Source organism: Chiloscyllium plagiosum, chromosome 25 (assembly GCF_004010195.1).
Source record: "Chiloscyllium plagiosum isolate BGI_BamShark_2017 chromosome 25, ASM401019v2, whole genome shotgun sequence".
Taxonomy (NCBI): Eukaryota; Metazoa; Chordata; class Chondrichthyes; order Orectolobiformes; family Hemiscylliidae; genus Chiloscyllium; species Chiloscyllium plagiosum.
This window is the reverse complement of record NC_057734.1, coordinates 8,955,966-8,976,172: the sequence shown is the minus strand read 5'-3', so window position 1 is coordinate 8,976,172 and position 20,207 is coordinate 8,955,966.

The window sequence follows — 20,207 nt, the reverse complement described above, 5'->3', positions numbered from 1 at the left end:
ATGGTTGACGTTGACTTGTTGGACCCAAGGGATTGTTTCCATGCTGTAGGACTCTATGATTTTAAGCAATTTCAAAAGGGAGTGGAATAGATGCTTGATTGGGGAATATTTACAAGATAATACATCACTTGGAAAGGGTGGATGCTAGGAAATTGTTTCCGTTAGGCGAGGAGACTAGGACCCGTGGACACAGCCTTAGAATTAGAGGGGGTAAATTCAGAACAGAAATGCGGAGACATTTCTTCAGCCAGAGAGTGGTGGGCCTGTGGAATTCATTGCCGCAGAGTGCAGTGGAGGCTGGGACGCTAAATGTCTTCAAGGCAGAAATTGATAAATTCTTGATGTCACAAGGAATTAAGGGCTACGGGGAGAATGCGGGTAAGTGGAGTTGAAATGCCCATCAGCCATGATTGAATGGTGGAGTGGACTCGATGGGCCGAATGGCCTTACTTCTGCTCCTATGTCTTATGGTCTTATTTGCAGTGCTAAGGCAAAAGCACAGGCTGGAATGGGACTAATTGGACTTGACGCAATGAGCTTTTTGCCATGCTGTACGAGTCTATAATTTTGATGTTAGCTTTAAATTTACTTATGGCTAACTCAGCCAAATCGACAACAAAGGCAAGAGCAGTATTTTACTCCAGTAAGGGGGAAGCCACAGAAGTAGGGAAATGCAGTTTGCAATTGTCTGTCTATTTCCTGAAGCTACATTGTGTAAGGTATAACCTCCTACTCACAAGCAGGAGACAGCTTGCTCATGCCAAGGGAAAGGAAACCACTGCAGAAGATGTCACTTCTTCAAACGTTTACTATAAGAAATCAACTAAAACCAACATAACTCAACCATAAATTAACAGCTGAAAGATATTTCAAACAAATGCATAGATTTAATTTTTGATAATTGATGTAAATGACATTAGCCTCATACATTTACAAATACTCACATATTTGCAAGAACTCACATGACCTTCGAGCATAAATATGGTATCAAGGGCAATCCTTCAGACTTTCTAACTCAGACTTCAATTGGTGGGATCTCTCACATCCCATCAATCATCCCTTGGGTTGTTTCCATCCGTTGTCATAATTCATCCAAAAATCCTGAACATGCTCAAAACAACAAGATAACAACCTATTATCAAAGGCACAGAATCTTCAGAGACTCCCTTCCCTGATCCCATTAAATGAACTCATGGAAACATGGAAACAACAGCATTGAGCCTTACCCAATCAACAATCACTCAAGCCTCCTGGATTCAATGTTCTTCCATCTGCAACTATATAACACAGACAGTAACACAACCTCTACTCAATTCTCACAGAGTTCACTTCAAAACAATGAGCTGTTCCACAACTGCCAAACAAAAACCCATTCCATTAAGATGAGCAAACCGTGCTTGTTTTCTCCCAACCAAATTCCCAGTGCTTTAACCACCAAACAGAAAACAGAGTGAAAATGAACACTAATGTGATTTTTTTCTTTGATGTTCACTCATGGGACATGGGTGTCACTGGTTGCGCCAGTGTTAGGAAGAGATGTCAATGATGAGTCTTGAGTTCTGTGTTTAGTGGCACAATCACTCTTTATCCAGAGCTCTTTTACCATGCAGTATGGGAGAAGTTCCTGGAACAGTATCCACTGAACACTCTGGCCCTCCCGGACAAATGCAGCATTTTTAAACATTCTATGTTACAATAATTACACACAGCATTGATGACATTGTTAGTCATGTCTCCCCAACTATATATCCAATAAAGTTCAATGCAAGTTCAATGGTGGACATGACTATGGACACCCCAACTTCCCCATGATCTCATGATGTTTACCAAACATTGTTACCATCAGATCTTGGGATCTTACAATGTAGGGATTCTTGAAGAAGGGCTCATGCCTGAAACGTCGATTCTCCTGCTCCTTGGATGCTGCCTGACCTGCTGTGCTTTTCCAGCAACACATTTTCAGATCTTACAATATACCTAATTAACTTACATTCCAATGTTAATGGTTATATTTTTTTCCAGACATTTTTTAGACTTGCTTATCTCTAAGGACTGTTTGAGTTCTGTTATTCATTGTATTCATTGCTATCCCTACCAAATTCTGTTACTCATCTTATATTTCCAACTGTCTTAATCACAAGAGACACAAAACAATGATAATTCCTACTATAAAATTCATAATCAGTTCTAATATATGGTTAGTTATATATAAAGATATACATCACACCTAATGTTTAAATTCTTTCGCCAATGAGTTGTGAGCAGCTTCTGTTCCACCTGACCTTGCAAGCTTAGATAAACACTGCCTTTCTATCTTACAGCTGCACCTCCGACTCCTTCTATTCATCTGCTGTCTGAGTGTGTTTTAAACATGAGATTGCTTCTAAGTTAAAATTTACTGTCCCCATTGTAAATATTTCTACACTAACTCTTTTTATGTAATAAGACAACATATATTCAAATTCCATGAATAAGGCTGAAACTCAATCACTTTCACCGCTCAATAAACTTGTCTGAACTTGTAAGGTTTCACAAAATACATTCTCATTCCATTTTTACCTTACGATTTGACTCGGTCCTTCCTCCCTTGATCCTTGGATGTACAAATTCATCTGAGCTGTCTCTATCATTATTATTTAGGTTATGAAGCTGCCATTGTTTAGTTTCTCAATCAAGCTGGTGCCCTTTAGAGGTTATCTATTTTCCCCACTTGTTCCTCGCTGATGGGATGGGGTCTCTTCTCCATTATCTATAACCCTTTGTTTAAAGAAAATCAGCCAAATTTCTTAACATTAGGTGTAGATTGCATTTCTCAATTACCTTAACAGTCTTTATTATTGTGGAATCAGACTTTTCTTCTAATTCTTGCTAAATTACAAACTTCAGGCTGTCTGTGTCCCTAGACAGTCTTATCAGTCTGTTACATACATCTGCAGCTGTGGTTTATACAGAACTCCCTGTATGTTAATTTGTAAAACTCTTTGCTCAAAATGTACATTGTTACCTTAGATTGATCTTCTCAAAGCTACTAATGTGCTAACCTGTGATCTTATTTTAACTCACGACCAGAAAAGCTGTTATTACAGCTAAAAGTCTCCACCATATTTATGCCAACAGGCAGCAATATTATGCCATCTCTGATCACGGGATGCCTCAACACCCAGCATTTACTGCCCATCCTAGTTGCCCTTGAGAAGTGGTAGTGAGCTGCCTTCTTGAATCGCTGCAATCCATTGGTTTTCTATTTGTCACTTGCTTCTGAGCTGTTCTGTGGCAGTCCTAGGTCACATGGGCATTTCCTGGGGCCTATTAATGTCTTAACTAGTCAACAAAATAACCCTCTTTCACAAGACTCCACAGCCCACTTCAAATGCGAACAAGCATTACAGAAACCAAAAATGGATGCTTCCAAAATCGTGAGGGTCAATTAAGGTCATCGATCAGAGGATGACTAGAATTTTCTGGTCAGTCTGCAGACCCCTTATAGTCTTGGGAACAGTGCAGATGCCCAAAGGTGGCCTCTTGGTAACAGATCCAAGTGTCAATGCTTTGAGAATGCTCCCCTTCGGCTCCAGATGGCCATGTGGCCATTTTTGATTCAAATATTCTAAAGGGCGAAGAGGGCAAAACATGATGAAGGTAACCTCTCTCTCTCTTAGATCCAACATCGGCTCTCTCTAGCTTCAAAATCAATTCCATTCTATTCTAAATTCAACAGTGAGTCCTTAAGGCTGCTAATTATCTAATGCTGTATAACTCACAATAGGAAGACTGCTCTCAACAGTACACAGGCCAATCAGTTCTGAAGAAGAATCACTGGACCTTAAACATTTACTCTGCTTTCTCTCCATAGATTCTGTCAGACCTGCTGAGTTTCTCCAGCAACTTCTGGTCTTGTTTCAGATTTCCAACATTCCCAGTTTTTTCGGTTTTATCGCGTGTTTGTGATCCACGTTAATCCAGGCCTGACTTGAAAAGCATGGCCAAGTTAATTTTAGTTTCCAACTGGTGGAGCAAATTGGCAGGTGCAAGCCAACAGCCTGTTATAAACACCACCCAACTTCCATTCTGAATTAAAAGGATGTAAAAAGGCATTCTGTCCACTCCTGTCAATATCCCACCCTCACTGAAGCAGTAGATCAGCTTCAGAATTTCCCCAAATTGCCAGCTGTATGACAAAGTTTGCAGTTTCCATGCACATGGTACTCTGTGAGTCAGACTGTGGATCTCTGGAGTTTGCTGAGGCACACATAGTTAAACAATGACACAGTCTGTTTTCAGCTAATGCTAAACCATAGCCAGTATTTGGCTAGCACTTTGTACAGAGTTACACAAGAGTTGAGGGTGTACTTTAGGTGCAGCTGTCCAAATCCATGAACAAATGCAACAATCTTGTCTACAGTAAAAGATATCTCTGTTCTGCCTACCTTCTCTCTAAATTAAAAGGCAATGGGTTCAAGCCTTAATTCAAGGATTGAGTTGACTCCAGTACAATACTGAGATAGTGTCACACTGTTAGAAGTGCTGTCTTTCAGAAAGTAAAGCCAAGTAAAAGATCCCATGTTCAGAAGCACTGTTACACCAGACACAAAACATTAACTTTGTTTCTCTCTCCACAAATACTGCCAGACCTATTGGATTTTTCCAGCAATTTTGTTTTTATTTATTATATTTTCTTGAGCATCCACAATATTTGTGTCCTGAGTTCTTCAAAATTGCCTTTGTTACGTCTAAACCATTCTATTCCACTCCTGGCAGCTTTCTCCTATAATTACTGCAAACTATGCACTCCTCCAAATTCCATTGCCTCTGCCATAACTTTCACCAAGTTCCAATCATCCTTGTGCTCACTGACTGGCATTACCTCACCAATGTTCTAAGAGCATCTAATTCTGGTCTCTGAACATTGTTGATTTTAATCACTCCTTTATTATAACTGTAGCAGTTGAAGAAGACAAGTTGTGAGGGGGATATAAACAGTTTACAGAGGGATATTAGCAACAAAGATAGAAATTACTCAGAAACTCATCAGGTCTGGCAGCATCTGCGGACAGAAAGCAGAGCCAATGTTTCAGGTCCAGTGACCCTTCTTCAGAACTGGTACTAGCTCGGAGACAGTGGTACGTGGGGATGAATAGCACTGCTGCCATACCCTGCTAGGGACCTGAATTTGAATCCCACCCTAGGGTGACTGTGAGGAGTTTGCACATTCTTCAAGTGTCCTAATGGGTTTCCTCTGGGTGCTCTGGTTTCCTCCTACAGTCCAAAGATGTGCAGGTCAGATGGATTAGATATGGGAAATGCAGCTTTGCAGGGTTAGGGTGGGGGGTGGTGGGTGGATCTATTTGGGATGCTCTTTGAAGGATTGGTGTAAACTTGATGGGCCAAATGGCCTGCTTCTACTCTGTATATGCTGAAGACAGGATAGGTGAGCTCAAAGAGATAGAAAGACATTTGATCAAATGAAGGAATTGTTCATAGTAGGCACGGGAAGGAGAATAACCAATAATGGAGACCATACGTTAATGAGAGTGAGTTGGCTGTGCTAAAAGCAGGCCCTGTGAAGACCAGGTCTGCAGTGTGCCTGGAGTAAAGGACATGGAAGAAGACATTTAGGCCCTTAGATTATTGAACTCAATTTTGAGTTCTGAAGGCTGCAGGGGCCCTGACTGGAAAATGAGATGCTGTTCTTCCAGTTTGCACTGAGCCTCAGTGGACCACCCTGGAGACAGAAATGTTGGCCAGGAAATGTTGGTGTGTTGATGTGGCAGGCTCGGGGTCATTTTTACAGACGGAACATAGGTGTTCAGCAAAGTGGTCAGCCCACCTGTGTTTCATCTCCACAGAGTAGAGGAGATTTGATTTAATTAAACAGAGGGATATTGAGAGGTTAAATAAGTGGGGAAGAAGTTGGCAACTTAAGTATAACATGGAACCCGTGAAGCTGTTCAGTTTGGAATAGAGAACAAAAGAACAGTGTTATTTACATACCATTTCATTGGAGGCAGTTTAGAAAAGGTTCATGATCCCTGATAGTGAGGGATTGGCTTATGAGCAAAAGCTAAACAGGTTGGGAGTCTACCCCATGGAGTTTAGAAGAATGAGAGGTGATCGCATTGAAACAGATAGGATTCTTAAGGGGCTTGACAGGGTTAATGCTGAGATATTTCCCTCCATGGGAAAATCTAGGACCAGAGGGGCATCATCTCAGAATTCAGGGATGTCAATTTGAGGTATTCCTTCTCTCAGAGGGTTGTGAGTCTTTGGAACTCCTTGCAACAGGGAGCTGTGGGGAAAGCTTATATGTGTTTAAGGCTGAAATCAACAGATTCTTGATCAGACAGGGAATCAAGGGTACGGGGGAAAACGCAGAAAAGTAGAGATAAGAAATGTCGGCTCAGCCGTGATCCTGTTGAATTGTGGAGCAGGCTTGAGGGGCCAAATGACCAACACCTGTTCCTATTTCTTATGATCTTATGGTCTAAGAAGGTGGTGTTCCCCTGGGCAATTAGTGACGGGCAATAAATGCTGGCCTAACAGCAACATCCATAACACCTGAACAAATAAAAAGTAGTTACGGTCTTAGAGCTGTACAGCACGGAAACAGACCCTTTGGTCCAACTCATCCATGCCAACCAAATATCCTAAATTAATCTAGCCCCATTTGCCAGCATTTGGCAAATATCCCTCTAAACCCTTCCTATTCATGTATCCAATCAGATGCCTTTTAACTGTTGTAATTGTACCAGCCTCCACCACTTCCTCTGGCAGCTTGTTCCATACATGCAACCACCCTCTGTGTGAAAAGGTTGCCCCTTAGATGCCTTTTATACCTTTCCCCTCTCAACTTAAATCTATGTCCTCTAATTTTGGATTCCCCCAACCCTGAGAAAAATGGATCTTTGCTATTCATGCTATCCATGTCTGTGATGATTTTATGAACTTCTATAAGATCACTCCTTAACTTCTGGCACTGCAGGGAAAACAGCCCCAGCCTATTCAGCGTCTCCCTATCCCTCAAACCCTCCAACCCCAGCAACATCTTTGTAAATCTTTGCTGCACCCTTTCAAGTTTCACACCACCTTCCCTACAGCAGGGGGACCAGAAATGAATGCAGTATTCCAAAAATGGCCTAACCAATGTCCTGTACAGCCACAACATGATCTCCCAACTCCCACACTCTATGTAGGTCTTCAGCTGCTAATGTTTGTGGCTCCCTCATTTAACGTCTCCACCTCTCTTCCCTCCTTAAAATGCACTATTTTGACCATACGTTTATCATTAGCCTGAAAATCCTCTTTTGTGGCTTGCTGTCAAAATGGTCGTGTTAATGTCCCTCAGGATATTGCGCTCCATAACAGTTGCAATATAAGTAGATCCTGTTGTATTGGCCTATACCTTAAACCTCTTCAGCTGCCCTTGTTCCATATCTCTTAATACTCCCACCCAGCAAAATGTTATTGATCTGATTTTACCCTGTTGCTTTTTGAATTGCCTTTTGTATGACTCTAGACTAACTGACAATTTGTTGCGAATATTCTCAATGACTGAGCCCGGTGTAATCAAATGGAAGAATAAACCTTATGGTCTACCAAGCAAGATTGGACTGTGGGATCTGGCTTGTCCAGTATTACAATCAGCTGAGATCATAAAATAGCCAGCAGGAGAAATATTGAATATTTTCCACATGTTCAACACTGCTTGTCTTTCTGTTCACTTCCTTATGCTGTGGCCTTTGGTTATAAAGATTATGATTGTGTAATATTCTGTACTACATCCTCTGACATGCTCCTGAAGACATTGATTCCTTAGCAGGCATAGCAGGCTGGAGTGCAGTCAGCAGTAGCTACCTCTGGCATCCTGCCCAAGTCACAATTATGTCATGCACGAGCACAGATAGGAGTTTGAGAGTAAGGCAATGCTGATTTATAATGTTATTTTAGACCTTAATATGATTCCATCTTTTCATTCAATCATGGTTTGCAATTACATACATGGAAAACAGGGAACACGAGCAGAGATGAGGACAATTGAATCTTGTAAATCTAACTAATAGAACAGGATCCAAATTCATTTGTAGACAAGAAAGAAATTGCATTTGTATAGCACCTTACAGCTCCAGCACATCCCCATGTCGTTTACCATCTGTTAATTTTAAATGTGCAGGTGTGCATTATCAAATGACAACTGTTACATTCAGAACTTTCACCTTTGTGTTTTGAGCTTTCCTATCCAAACAGACACACTTGCTTGTGAGTTGTAGTCATACGTCTTCATTTTGCTTTGTTGTGTTTGCATATTTTCCCTCGCTCCCAAATTCCTTTTGCGCTGTAGCTATCTTAATTGAGAAATCATTGGCCAAAAAGAAATCTGATCACAGTTCTCTGGTTCATGACATGGCAAGGATGATGGCTTCGCTGAACCTGGTCAGAGGATACCAAGGGATACCAAGAGATAACATCTCAACAATTACCAACAAGACGGAAGTGGGTACTGCAGATGCTGGAGATTAAAGTCAAGATTAGAGTGGTGTTGGAAAAGCACAGCAGGTCAGGCAGCATCCGAGGAGCAGGAAAATCAATGTTTCGGGCAAAAGCTCTTCACCTACTCTTGACTCTAATCTCAACAATGATCATCTGGAGAAGACTGGTAATGGTTGCCCAGTGTGATACTATATAGTGAAGCTGCTCATCATTTCAAGCAAGATAGTCATATTATCAGCCTGTTCATCTATAGAGTCATAGAGATGTACAGCACAGAAACAGACCCTTCGGTCTAACTCATTCATGCTGACCAAATATCCTAAATGAATCTAGTCCCATTTGCCAGCACTTGGCCCATATCCATCGAAACACTTCCTGTTTATGTACCCATCCAGATGCCTTTTAAATGTTGTAATTGTACCAGCCTCCACCAATTCCTCATTCCAGACATGCTCCACCTTGTCTCTCAAACTAGAATTTCAGTTTGTTAGTCTGAGATTTCAGGACCAATTGATCCAACAGTCAGTTCTTTCAGTTCTGTGAAGGAAACTGACAGCAAACTGTAAGATGATGTGAAGCCATGGAAGAGGAAAACATGTGAGTTACTCTCTGTGAGAATCAATAATAGGATTATCTCCAGTATACTTTCTCCATCAGTGGAAATAATTTCTCTATCTCCAACCTATTGAATCCCATAACTATCTTAAACACAATCTCACTGAGATCAACCACTCTGCCGTCTAAACTCAACATAATATAAACCACGTTTATGGGCTCAGTCATGGTATTGCCTGGCTGAATCTGCAGTGTATCTAGACCTGTACATCTTTCCAAAGGTTTAGTGTGCCAAAACTGCATGCAGTTATCCAAATGGTGACTGAGTAACCTCTGCACAGCTTAAACATCATTTTGTTCACTCAAAGATTCCATTCTCCTTGAGATTTTGAACAATATTCCATTATCTGACATTATTGCGACATTTAAGAGGCATTTGGATGGGTATATGAATAGGAAGGGTTTGGAGGGTGCTAGCAGGGGGGACTAGATTCGGTTGGGATATCTGGGTGGCATGGACAGGTTGGACCGAAGGGTCTGTTTCCATGCTGTACATCTCTTTGACTCTATTTCCTCAGATTTTCTTTCCTTCTCTCTCAAAGGATAAGAAGTATAGTTCTTTTAATTGCTGCCTTCATCACAACACTTGCACAAGAATAAGGTTATTAAACAGAGCCAACTTGGTTTTGTCAAATGGAATTCACAGAAATCCCTACCATGTGGAAGCAGGTCATTTGGCCCATTGGGTCTATGCTGACCCTCCAAAGAATATGCCAGCCAGACCCATGCCCCTACCTTATCCCTGTAACCCTGCATTTCCCGTGGTTAATACATCTAGACTGCACACCCTGGACACTATTGCCAATTTAGCTTGGCAAATCCACCTTTAACCTGCAAATGTTTGGACTGTGGGCGGAAACTGAAGCACACAGAGGAAACCCAGGTAGACACGGGGAGAATGTGCAAACTCCACACAGACAGTTGCCTGAGCATGAAATCGGAACCAGGTCCTTGGTGCTGTGAGGCAGCAGCGCTAACCACTGAGCCACCATGTCACCTGTTTAACCAATGTCATAGAGTCATAGAGATGTACAGCATGGAAACAGACCCTTCAGTCCAACCTGTCCATGCTGACCAGATATCCCAACCCAATCTAGTCACACCTGCCAGCACCGGGCCCATATCCCTCCAAACCCTTCCTATTCATATACCCATCCAAATGCCTCTTACATGTTGCAATTGTACCAGCCTCCACCACTTCCTCTGGCAGCTCATTCTATATACGTACCATCCTCTACATGAAAAAAGTTGCCCCTTAGGTCTCTTTTATATCTTTCCCCTCTCACCCTAAATCTATGCCCTCTAGTTCTGGACTCCCCGACCCCAGGGACCCAACCATGCCCCTCATAATTTTGTAAACCTCTATAAGGTCATCCCTCAGCCTCCGACACTCCAAGGAAAACAGCCCCAGCCTGTTCAACCTCTGCCTATAGCTCAAATCCTCCAACCCTGGCAACATTCTTGTAAATCTTTTCTGAACCCTCTCAAGTTTCACAACATCTTTCCGATAGGAAGGAGACCAGAATTGCATGCAATATTCCAACAGTGGCCTAACCAATGTCCTGTACAGCCGCAACATGACCTCCCAACTCCTGTACTCAATACTCTGACCAATAAAGGAAAGCATACCAAACGCCTTTTTCACTATCCTATCTACCTGTGACTCCACTTTCAAAGAGCTATGAACCTGCATTCCAAGGTCTCTTTGTTCAGCAACACTTCCTAGGACCTTTCCATTAAGTGTATAATCCTGCTAAGATTTGCTTTCCCAAAATGCAGCACCTCACAATTATCTGAATTAAACTTCATCTGCCACTTCTCAGCCCATTGGCCCATCTGGTCCAGATCCTGTTGTAATCTGAGGTAACCCTCTTCGCTGTCCACTACACCTCCAATTTTGATGTCATCTGCAAACTTACTAACTGTACCTCTTATGCTTGCATCCAAATCATTGATGTAAATGACAAAAAGTAGAGGACCCAGCACCGATCCTTGTCGCACTCCACTGGTCACAGGCCTCCACTCTGACAAACAACCCTCCACCACCACCCTCTGTCTTCTACCTTTGAGCCAGTTCTGTATCCAAATGGCTGTTTGGAGTTCTTTGAAGAAGTAGCTCATGCTGTAGATAAAGGGGAACCAGTGGATGTATTGTATTTAGAGTTTTAGAAAGTTGCCACAACAGAGATTATTACAGATAATAAAATCTCAACATATTGTTATCAATGCTTTCTCCAATTCTCTGTCAGAAAAGAAATGGGAAACTAATTAAGAAATGCTGAAAGAAATAATTCTAAGGCTCAAAGAGAAAAGAAAGACCCTGTGTTCAACTAATCAACCGGTGAACTAATGACATATCATCATAGTGTAAGGTAACACTATGGCATCAACGAACTGTAAGGTTGACAAAAGCAACCCTGAGAAAAAACCGGAAATACTGGGAAATGAACATACTGATCATACTGAAGCTTCATTTTGAGGTATATAAGACATGCCAGACCAGGAGGCATTACTTGCCAGTTTTACTGTTTCTTCTTCCAAGACCCCATCCAGTTTTAATGATTCAGACTGGTGATAAAGAATTGTATTTCCCCTACTGTTTGTTTTTTTTTTCTCTCTGCACTCATAATATTTGTGTCTTGGTTGTTTCTCTTTGTGTTTCTGGGCCTGATGACCAAACGTCTAGGCATAATCCAAAGTCCAGTAAGGAAATGTTTAAGTTTGTACAGGCCTTGCAAAGATTTGTGGAAAAGAATGTGGTGGTGCTCTTCATGTCATTGTGAAACAACTGAATCGGCTGAAGCTTTATGATCTCAGCTGACGTTACTACTGTACCAGTCAGATCCCAGACTCGATCTGGCTTGATAGACTCAACTGACGTTTCTACTGTACAAGTCATCTCCCAGACTCAGTCTGGCCTGATAGATTCAGCTGATGTTACTCGTGTACAAGTCAGCTCCCAGACTCAGTCTGGCTTGATAGATTTTTTTTTAAATTAATGTGGTGGCATTTCAATGAAATGCAGCCACACAATGCTGCATGCATTTTCTCTTTTGGTTTCAGATTCCAGCAACGCAGTAATTTGCTTTCATGCTGCAGATTGGAAACAGGAAATTAGAAAATAAATGACGGTAAAATAAAATAAACCAATGGTATTGTGGTAGTTTCATGATTCTGTTAATCTAGAAATGCAGGTAATGCTCTGGAGAAAATAAAACAATGAGCTACAGATGCTGGGAATTAGAAACAAGAAGTGAAATTGTTGGGAAAACCCAACAGGTCTGGCAGTATCTGCGGGGAGAATGCTGAGTTAATGTTTCAGGTCCAGTGCTCCTTTCTCAGAAGCATTCTTTTTCAGATGCTGCCAGACCTGCTGAGATTTCCCAGCCATTTCTGTTTTTGGTTCTAATGTTCTGAGGTCCTGAGTTCAAATCCCATGGTGACAGATGATGCAATTTGAATTCAAAAAAAGAATTTGGAATTAAAAGTCTAATGAAAACATTGCCTATCACTGGGGGGAGAAAACCCATCTGGTTCACTGAAGTCCTTTGGGGGAGGAAACTGCTGTCTTTACCTGGTCTGCTCTACATGTGACTCCAGGCCCCAGCAATGTGGTCGACACTTACCTGCTCGCTGGGTAATTAGCGATGGACAATAAATATTGGCCTAGCCAGCAACACTCTCATCCCATAAATGAATAAAAAAAATTACGTATAACATAATTTGAAAGCTTTCAAAACACAAAACCAAATAAAATTCTATCTATCCCAACACTATCATTTTACAGCACTGAAATACCAGAGACAATTGCTTTCTCTATCACTGCTATAATTTAACTTAACGTTTGTTTTTAGATTCCCAGTCTTGAGAGATTGATAGCCTTTTCCTTGATTATTCACATTTACAAAACTTAAACTTTCATCACTTCAGTTAAGAAAGCTAACTGAATCCCAATCTAATCTGGAATTTTCAAACTGGAACCCTCATATTAATGTAACTTGTTTCCTAATTGTTCTGATATAACTCACTTCTCCAGGAGTAGCTGTACTTACATCCAGACAGGATCACCTGTAAACTAAAACCTAAAACTTTCAAATGTATTGATATTTTCTAAGAAAAAAAACAATTCTTGAATCTCCTAAATCAAAAGTTTGGAGTCTCCGATTGTAAAGTTTTACAAATTAAATTCTAAATTAAATGATATCAATATATACAAAAAAAAACCCTTACATCATGGAAGGAAAGCTCGGTCCTGCCCATATGAAGCAAACTGAGAAGTAACACACTCAAAATATATACTTCACCTCCAAGGAGGTTACTAAGGCTAATGACACTGTTAATAAAAAAGGCTATTCTGGGGACAAGTGAAGAAGAATAGTGGAGAAGGTGTTTGCCATGCTTTCCTTTATTAGTCAGAGCATTGAGTATAGGAGACAGGACAGGACACTGGTTAGGCTATTTTTGGAATATCATGTGCAATTCTGGTCTCCCTCCAATTGGAAGGATGTTAGAACATAGAACATTATAGCGCAGTACAGGCCCTCGATGTTGCGCCTACCTGTGAAACCAAGCTGAAGCTTATCTAACATATACTATTCCATTTTTGTCCATATATATCTATCTAATGACCATTTAAATGCCCTTAAAGTTGGCAAGTCTACTACTGTTGCAGTCAGTGCATTCCACTCCCCTACTACTCTCTGAGCAAATAAATTACATCTGAATTCTATCCTATACCCATCACCCCTCAATTTAAAGCTATGTCCCCTCATGCTAATCATCACCATCTGAGGAAAAAGGCTATCACTGTCCACCTATCTAATCCTCTGATTATCTTATATGTCTCAATTAAATCACCTCTTAACCTTCTTCTTGCTATCGAAAACAGCCTCAATCCCTCAGCCTTTCCTCGTAAAACCTTCCTTTCTTACTAGGCAGCATCAAGCAACTCTCCTCTGCACCCTTTCCAATGCTTCCACATCCTTCCTATAATGTGGTGACCAGAAATGTATGCAATACTGCAAGTGTGGCCGCACCAGAGTTTTGTACAGCTGCAACATGACCTCATGGTTCCGAAACTCAATCTCTCTACTAAGAAAAGCTAACACACTGTTTGCCTTCTTAACAACCGTATCAACCTGAGTGATACCTTTCAGGGATCTCTCTACTCATCTACACTACCAAGAATCTTACATCTGACCCCTTACATCTGACGTTATGAAACTTGACAGGGTTCAGAAAAGATTTACAAGGATGTTGCCAGGGTTGGAGGGTTTGAACTTTAGGGAGAGGGTGAACAGGCTGAGGCTGTTTTCGCTGGAGTGTTGGAGGCTGAGGGGTGACCTTATAGAGGTTTATAAAATCATGAGGGTCATGGATAGGGTAAATAGGCAAGGTCCAGAACAAGAGGGCATAGGTTTAGGGTGAGAGGGGAAAGATTTAAAAGGGACCTAACTTTTCCACGCAATGGGTGGTGTGTGTTTGGAATGAGCTGCCAGAGGAAGTGGTGGAGGCTGGTACAATTACAACATTTAAAAGGCATCTGGATGAATATGAATAGGAAGGTTTCAGAGGGATATGGGCCAAGTGCTGGCTAATTGGACCAGATTAGGTTAGGATATCTAGTCAGCATGGAAGAGTTAGACCGAAGGGTCTGTTTCCGTGCTGTACATCTCTATGACTCTATGATTCTAAGTGAGTTAGTTCCTGGAGAATGCAAGCAAAACTTTCAAAATCGAAGGTACGTGATAAATCTACATTCAACAATTTAGATTTAGATTATCTACAGTGTGGAAACAGGCCCTTTGGCCCAACAAGTCCACACCGACCCTCCGAAGAGAAACCCACCCCCCTATATTTACCCCTGACTAATCCATCAAACACTATGGGCAATTTAGCAAGGCCAATTCACCTGATCTGCACATCTTTGGACTGTGGGAGGAAACCGGAGCACCCGGGGGAAACCCACGCAGACACGGGGAGAATGTGCAAAATTGAAAATGTTAAACAAATGCTGTTAAATTTGAATGGTGTGTTTGACCATTGGGAGTTGAAACCAGATATAAAGCTCTCAGAGAGATCATTCCCTTGTAAGAATTTTAAAACTTTTTAACAAGAAACCACATTGAAGACCAAAAGTTTGCAACTATGAGACAGACAAGGGTAATAGCATTTATGAACTGATCCATAAAATTAAATCGTTTTACCACCACCCTGAGAAGGATAAGGATGGGAGAGTGAAAGGCAGGCAAATAGCCAGGACAGAGGAAGGTCAGCTGGGAATATCCTAAGATTCCCTACTCAGATTAGAAGGGAAGGTATGAAGTTTGGAAACAAAAATTGAAGACCTGAGTGTTTACATTGGAATAATGTAGGGCACATTATCCAGAATACCAGAAGTTAGCAGGAAGCCAGTGGGATGTAATGGATTTGTAACAGTGGGTCTGAACAGAGACCTCAAAAAGAAAATAACATGGATAATGCTGTAGCTTTAACTGCCCCAGGAAACTGGGGGTTAAAACTGCTCTGGGTGCAGATGAGGTGAACATGGTAAATGAGAGATATAAAAGGCTTTTGTCAAAAGGGAAGCTAACCCCTTTTATTTAAAATGATGTTGCTAAACTTTTAACTATATTAAGGGATACAGGAACTAGTAGAGTCAGATACATTAGAGACACTTAAGCAACTCTTGGTCAGGCATATAGAAGATAGTACATCGAGGTCGAAGGGCCTGGACTGCACTATACTGTTCTATGTTCTATGTTCCTTGTACTCAAACTCTTTTGCTGGAGGGAGATATAGTTTTCCTTCCAGAGAGTGAAATGAAAGCTGAAGTGTTAATAAATGGGATAAGTGGAGCGTATATCCAGATTCTATTGTACAAAATAAAATTATAGCATGACTTGTTGTAATAGTAGTAGTAATAGGAGTTTGAAAGAAATTCCACAATAAATGGTTTGCCTGAAGTAAAGTTTGCCCATAATCATGCAATTACTGAAGGAGGTTAGAAAGGCAAACAAGGAACACAAACAGTGTTTATACCCCTCCATATACTTACATCATGTTTGGTGACCGGGGAATGACTAAGCACAGACTGACAGGGGATAATGTAATATTACAAGATGGAAGGGTAGCTGAAATATTCTTAAAGGAGGAGATAGTGCACAAAACTCCAGCAGCATTTACAATATTGTAGGACTGATAGCGAAAATAGGTCCCTAGCACGTGTGATCCAAAATGTAAGAATGGCGGTATATGATAAGAATTCAGAGAATGATGGCAATCATAGAATCCCCACAGTGTGGAAGTAGGCCATTCATTCCATCAAGTCTACACCAATCCTCCAAAGAGCATCCAACCCAGACCCCTACCCTGTGTTTCCCATGGCTAATCCAGGTAGCCTGCACATTGTGGGCAATTTAGCATGGCCAATCCACCTAACCTGCACATCTTTGGACTTGTGGGAGGAAACTGGAGCACCCGCAGAAAACCCACGCAGACACGTGGAGAATGTACAAACTTCCCACAGTCACCCAAGGATGAAATCAAACCTGCCAACCTCGCCACACCCACAAAGATCGGAAGTGCCAAGTTTGAGGGTGGGACTTGCAATTTTGGGTCTGTCTTCATCCTTTGCAAAGATGTAAATGAGAGATTGAACAGTTTAGGCCAATACTCTCTGGAATTTAGAAGAATGAGTGGGAGATCAATTGGAGGTATTCAAGATGATAAAAGGTGTGGATAAGATAGACATGGAGCAGATGTTTCCTCTTGTGGGGCATTCTAGGACAAGAGGTCACGGTCTTAGGGTAAGGGGAAGCAAATTTAAAACAGAGCTGAGGAGAAGCTACTTCTCCCAAATGGTTATGAATCTGTGGAATTCACTACCACAAAGTGCGGTGGATGTTGGGACAGTGAGTAAATTTAAGGAGGAGTTCGATAGATTTTTAATTGGTAATAAGTTGAAGGGACACAGAGGGAAAGCAGGAAAATGGGGGTGAGCAGTACATCAGCTATTATTGAATGGTGGAGCAGACTCGATGGGCTGAATGGCCTAATTCTGCTCCTATATATTATGAACTTAAAAAGATGGAGGGCCTCCCTGTTCTGGTAAGCATCCAGGTCCATGACATATTTGTCCAACTGAAGAGGCATAATCATCATCTTAGAGAATTCCCCAATCATCCTGTTCAGAGACACACCTTTAGAGAAAGTGGGACCGGAAGTTAGATTTCCTCACTCAGAGACAGCGACACAATGACTGTAGCAGAAGAGCCCTCATGATAACCATCCTCTTATCAAGGATGTTCTTGTTGAGAGATAGAGGAAAGTGAAATTGTAGCCATGATCGCTTTAGAGCTGTCAGGGGTTAGGATGATAGCAGCAGCACGTCTTGTAGTAGTTCACTGGCATCTGTTGCAAAATTAATTTTGCCATTAATTCTTAATTCTATAGACTGGAAAGGAGAACGTACTATGTCCTCTCTCTCTCTCTCTCTCTCTCTCATTCACAAGCTCACAAATATGTGACATGGGACAGATGAATCATTTAGAACTATGATAATTGAACAATTAAATCTTAACACCTGTCAAGACTCACTTAGTTGGAAGTAGACTCACATACTCCATTTCTTTCCTTTAATTTTATCCATCTCTAGGTATCTTAGCTTCAAAATGATACAAAGCTCCACAGATTTGAAGTGGCTTGTAATCACATCCAATTTCCTTGTTGATTATTCTACATTCTAACTAGGACATATTTTGCTTTCTTTAATAATGTTAGCAGGAAAGTAAATGTCTAAACGATTGGGAGCAATGCTGGTGAACCACTCTAATGAGCTGTTTGTCTATATTTCATTCTTCACATGATCTCCTTAATGCATTAATGGCATTATTGAAAATTGAACAAAAGAGTCAACTCAGATTTATTGAGGTTGTTTAAAGGTCCGCAGGAAGGAATACCAGAATGAGCTTCTTGTTTTCTGTCTAACTGAATGGTCTTTATGTGTTTAAAGGTTTTAGCCCAGGTATCGATGGCACACAATAATTTGGCTATTGTTTTACCTGATGTGGAACACCTTAATGACACTCCTGGGGCATGGTGCATACTCACAATGACACTGGCTGCGGAGACATTCAGGGTCTGTCCCAGGTCGTCAATCCATGAATCTTGCTCCTGGCACATCTCCTGGAGCAGGTGACCTTTCTGCTCTATCCTGGCTTCAGTGATGAGTTGCTTACTAACCCCCTTTTCTTAATGCCGCTTTCTTGCTCTGACTGTGTGCTATATAAGGTACAGATTGTTCTGCTATAACGGACGTTTCATTAATGCAAATCCGCTATAACGTGATTGATGAATTGGGACAAAGTTTCTATGGCGCAAACTTTTAAAGCGTGTATTGGTTATAACGCGATTCCCAGCCCATTAGTTTAAATGGTGCTGCTATTACATGACTTTCTTATAACCTGGGATTGCACAAGAATAGAACTACCGCGTTAGAGCAGAACTATGATACCTATTCCTGCCCCTTCATTTGGTTTTTAATTCTCACAGATTGTTCCTCCTAAGTTACAGTGCTGCCTCTGTCACTGGGTATATACTACTTTGTGTATGTTCTTGCTGTAAGTCAAAGGTGGCTCAGTAGTTAGCAGTACTATCTCACAGGGCTTAGGGACCTGGGTTTCATTCCAGCCTCAGGCAACTGCCTATGTGGAGTTTGCATGTTCTCCCCGTGTCTGATGGGTTCCTCTGGGAACTCCGGGTTTACTCCCACAGTCCAAAGGTGTGCAAGCTAGGTGGTTAACCATGGGAACTGTGGGGTTAGAGATGTGGTGGCTTGCTGTTTGGAGGGTCGGTGAAGACTTGATGGGCTAGATGCCCTCTATCTGCACTGTAGGGTTCTATGTTTTCCCAAACTACTCTATCTCATTCACTGGGATCCATCTGTCAGTATCAAAATTATGGCCAGTTGTGTTTTCTCCAGCCTCTTTTTCAAGGTGACGTTTGAATGAACCCAATAATTAACACATAAATTATCACTAGTAGGTCTCAATGATGCAATGTCGGAGATGGTTCTATGATCACACAAGCAATGGCCTGCAGCATTGCAACACACTTTCAGACCTGCTGTAAGAGATCTGTGGCTTGACCAACATCTTTCCATCCTGCCTTGATCCACAGACACATAATGCAATTCTTCAGTCAGGTTACCAATTTCTTCTCCGACACCTGTTCCAACATCATGAGACCATCCCAACACACAGAACTTCACCACAACCAGCAACACTCATTACGTCATGAAAGAGGAAGCAATCCATTGGTTACGTGGACTGGACTTGATCCGTTAATGGAAACACAGAAATGTAGAAAATATTCGGCCCTTCGAGCCTACACCACCATCCAATATAATCATGGCTGATCATTCCGTTCATTACTTTGTTGCTGCTTTCTCCCACATACCTTTTACTCCCTTTAACCCTAAGGAATATATCTAGGTCCATCCTGAAACCATTCAATATTTTGGCCTCAGCCACTTTCTGTGGCAGAGAATTCCACAGGCTCACCACTCTCTGAGTGAAGAAATTTCTGCTCATCTCAGTCCTAAATGGCCTACCCCACATCCTTAGACTGTAAGCCCTGGTTCTGGATCCCCCCAGTCTTCAGGAAGATCCTGCCTCCCCCATGTTTCAACGATGTGAACCAGATACTTTTCAAGTTAAATCTGAAGTTTGACATGAAATACAGTTTCAGTGTGAGTTGGTTGGTGCTTCATCTTGTGATCTAAGCTACTTATCAAAGTAGAGGTCTAGAACATCTCAGACTGTGGGTATCTGCATATCATGTTCCTGATGCTGCTTGTTCCTCAACACCAGGTAATGCTGTTTGACTCCCCATGTACTGTATCACTCCATGTGTACATTTATCAAAAACAGCACTCTAGTGCAGTGGCTCAGACCAGACTCTCTCTTCACATGTCCATTCCCAACTGATGATTTCTCTCTCACTGTTCAGTTACATCATCATAGTTTACAGGAATCACATTCCACCACAGCCAGACTTGTATTCCCATGACTTATATTCTCTGTTCTGAGGAAGGGTCACTGGACTCG